The 3,642-nt window shown below is 47.1% G+C and overlaps 1 non-coding gene across 1 annotated transcript; it reads left to right on the forward strand.

Moving 5' to 3' along the window:
* The first annotated feature begins 205 nt into the window (after positions 1-205).
* On the forward strand, positions 206-342 carry LOC133058167 (small nucleolar RNA SNORA1). Its single transcript, XR_009693275.1, has one exon. It is a non-coding gene; the product is annotated as a small nucleolar RNA SNORA1 (small nucleolar RNA).
* Positions 343-3,642: the final 3,300 nt, after the last annotated feature.

A 3,642-nucleotide genomic window follows, 5' to 3' on the forward strand; every position in this document is an offset into this window, starting at 1 on the left:
TGTTTTTTTCCCTTTATTCCTCGCAAGAATCCAACCAGGTGGTTATTGTTCCCATTTAACAGCTAGGGAAACTGAGACCCAGAGAAGTGGAGCTCCTTGGCCAGTGAGTGACACCACATCTCTCATCTGAAAACTCAGGACCACCTCCTCCCTGGCTCTCTACTGCCCCCTATGGTACCTTCTCCACCAGGACCCTGGGCAACCTGGCCACTCCCATCCAAGTGGACTTTTCACAGCGTTTGTAACATCCACGTGATGTTAATGTGGCTATACTGAGAACACAGGTTTTGCTTCTGTCACTGTAATTTTATTGCAGTGGTGACAGTGAGACCTGTAACTTTTTTTTCTTTTTTTTGCTAGGCTCATGAGTAAAAGTTGGATATAACAAGGGTTTTCAATATTAGGAAAGATGAAGGAATAAATAGCAACCTACTTGCTACATTTAACTTCTAGAGTCTTAAAGTAAATTACTTGAGGAAATTGGATCCCAAAGATTACAGGTGGGGAATTTTTAAGTGTGTCCATATTCCACTGGTGCTCAAAGAGGCTCAACTAAAAGAATTATGGGCTGACTTACGTAACAGCTGTGGATTGAGCAAAACTTGTTTTTGAAAGAGCTATCTTATTTTGAAGATTATGACTGTGGAGGAACCAAGGTGATTGGCAGTGGAAAGAATCAGTGGAATTTTAAGGAATGTGAAATTCATTAAAATTTTATTGACTTAGATAAATTTTGCCTATGTTATACACAATTCAAAAGAAAGGAAAAAACTCTTTACACTTTAGAAAAAAACCCAAAAACCCACCTGAAGGCCTCAGGCCTGGCCGACTCCTCTGACCTCCTTTCTACTTCTCTCTCTCCCCCAACCCTGCTCCGCTCCCTGACCTCCTCCTGCTCAACACTACAAACTTTTTCCTACTTCACTTCCTCTACCTGGCACACTCCCCTACCCTAGACTTTGTCCACTCTCAACTCAAAGGCTGCTCCAAGAAGAGACCTTCCTGACCACCCTGTGTCAACCAGCAAGGACACACCCCCAGCAGTCACTTCCTTTCTTCAACAGAATCATCATTACCTTAAATTCCCTGAACACCCTTACTTCCCACTGTCTGTCTCTACTGAGGAGACCCACGTTCCCTGAAGGCAGGGATACTGTGTCCCCAGCATTTCAACACTGCCTGGCACCAGGGGAGATTCAAAGTAAGTATTTGTTGAAGGAAGCAGACAGGGGTGGAGAGGACATAGGCTTTTAAAAAATAATAAATTTAAAAATAAATAAAAGTGATGAGGGGGGAAGGAGTCAGTTTTTGAACTCATTGGAAAAGTCCCTAATGCTGGGAAAGATTGAGGGCAGGAGAAGAGTGCGTCAGATGAGATGGCTGGACAGCATCACTAATACAACGGACATGAACTTGTGCAAACTTCGGGAGATGGTGAGGGACAGGGAGACCTGGTGTGCTGCAGTCCATGGGGTCGCAAAGTCGGGCACGACTGAGCGACAACTGTGTGGGAGCCAACTGTAAAGAGCTCTTTATAGATTTGGAAGAATTCATCCCAAACTGCTAATATGCTTCTCTCTAAGGGGATGTGGAATGAGATGGGGAAGGAACTTTTTTTAACCATATGTATTTCTATATTTATTTGCAGTTTTATAAGGTACATGTATCAGTTCTGTAATCTAGAACACAACGCATGCAGAAGCAGGGAATTTTACCCCTTCTTGGTGAATTCTCCTTAACCCCTTAGATACAGACGCATCACCTGCACACACCTTCCTCGGCTCACAGCTTTCTCCCTTCGGGCCCAATGGTGGAGAATGTGAGCACAGCCTCAAACCATTTGCTCCTACGCAGAACCATGCTAAAAGAAGGGTTATGGGGGAAAGTGGTGCTTCTCCATCCAAGCAAGACCTCAGAATCATCAAGGAGGGTTCTTGAAAGGCAGACGGCTGGGCCTGGCCCCCAGGACTGGCCTCTGCTGGATACAGTGCTGCTCAGAAAACCTTGGGGCAGCCCAGAGAGGACCTTTGGTTTAAGGGTCACAACTCTGGGGATCTCTGCCTCTAGCCTTGGATCCAGTCAAGCTAGGGCAGCCCCCCACCCTCCCAACCCCCTCCCATACCTACCTCCCCACCCCCATCACCTGAACACTGCCCCTGAGGGTTAGTCTTTTCCATCCAACTCTTAACTTTGTCAGGGAGGGCTACAAAAAAACTGCCCTTTTGCACAGTTCAGGACTTAACCACCCCACCTCAGCCTTCCTTTCTGGGGTCCCTGAATGAGAGAGAAATGGGTAGGTGGGATCCCCCCGGCGGTGCCAGCAATGGCTCATTTATGCTGTAGTTGAGCCTGGAGTAAGAGGAGCCTGTCAAGCATGTGAACAGTGGCAGACGCGAAGCTGGGAACCAGTACCCAACAGAGCACCTGAGAAGCTTCAGTTAGGACCAAAAGCCAGGAACATCTGACTCCCTAAAAGAACCACATTTTCTCCTTCGTAATATATTTTATATGTATACATATACATATATGCACGCATACATTCTTAGTCGCTTAGTCACGTCCGACTCTTTGGGATCCCATAGACTGTAGTCTGCCAGGCTCCTCAGTCCATGGGATTCTCCAGGCAAGAATACTGGAGTGGGTTGCCATTACCTTCTCCAGAGGATCTTCCCTGACCCAGGGATCAAACCAGGGTCTCCTGCATTGCAGGCAGTCTTTACCGTCTGCACCAAGAGGGAAGTCCACATACATACATATATATACATATACATATATGTAATGGACCATTTCCCTTTTTGCCTTGTGTACCAGGAAGTTCAGAAATCATATTCATCCTCACAGCTAACACATCTGTTTCTATTTTTATCTTTGGTATCGCATTCTATTTCCCCACCCTACTATCTGCAAAATTGCTTCAAATATCTCCTACAATCGGGATGGGGAATACATAAAAAAAATAAATAACAAATATCTCCTACAGAGAGGGGGCAGACATAGAGAAATCAAATGAAAAAAAGAAAAAAGAAATCCAATGAATAATTATGCAGCATTTCTTATGGGCACACTTCTGTGAAGGTCATTGCCAAAGACCAGCTCTGTCCACAGCTCCATGAACATGAATGAACCGTCTTCTCTGTTTTTCTTTAGAGACTGACAGCAGACTCTACGCTGCCCGACAGGGCTGAGAGGGCTCAGAAAAGGGGTCAGGGCTGGGCTACGTTTGCAGGTCCTCTTCCTGGCTCTATCAGGGACCTAGGATGGAACTCCAGACCCGCCCCCACCCCAGGCCCATTCTTTGCTGGAGCCTTGATCTGCAGATTCCTCCAAGGCCCCCTTCAGGCCACTCTGTTCTGTCTGGGGGGAGGTGGGGGGAGGTGAGGAGTGTGGGGGGGAGAAGGATCTGACTTTACCTGACCCATCCCTATACTCCCACCCGGTCTCCCTCCTCACCCAGGTCCCAAATAACCAGGCCACACACCGGGTTTCAAGTATCCGTCTCTTCCTTTCACTCTCTCGAAAGAAAAAATAAATAAATTGCAGAAGGCGGCAGCATTTCCAGTCTTCCCCTGGCTCCCAGACACCCAACCCCCAACCCTGCCCCCCCTACCCTCCCCCCCCACATTCCCACTCCCTAGACCCATC

Source organism: Dama dama, chromosome 5 (assembly GCF_033118175.1).
Source record: "Dama dama isolate Ldn47 chromosome 5, ASM3311817v1, whole genome shotgun sequence".
Taxonomy (NCBI): Eukaryota; Metazoa; Chordata; class Mammalia; order Artiodactyla; family Cervidae; genus Dama; species Dama dama.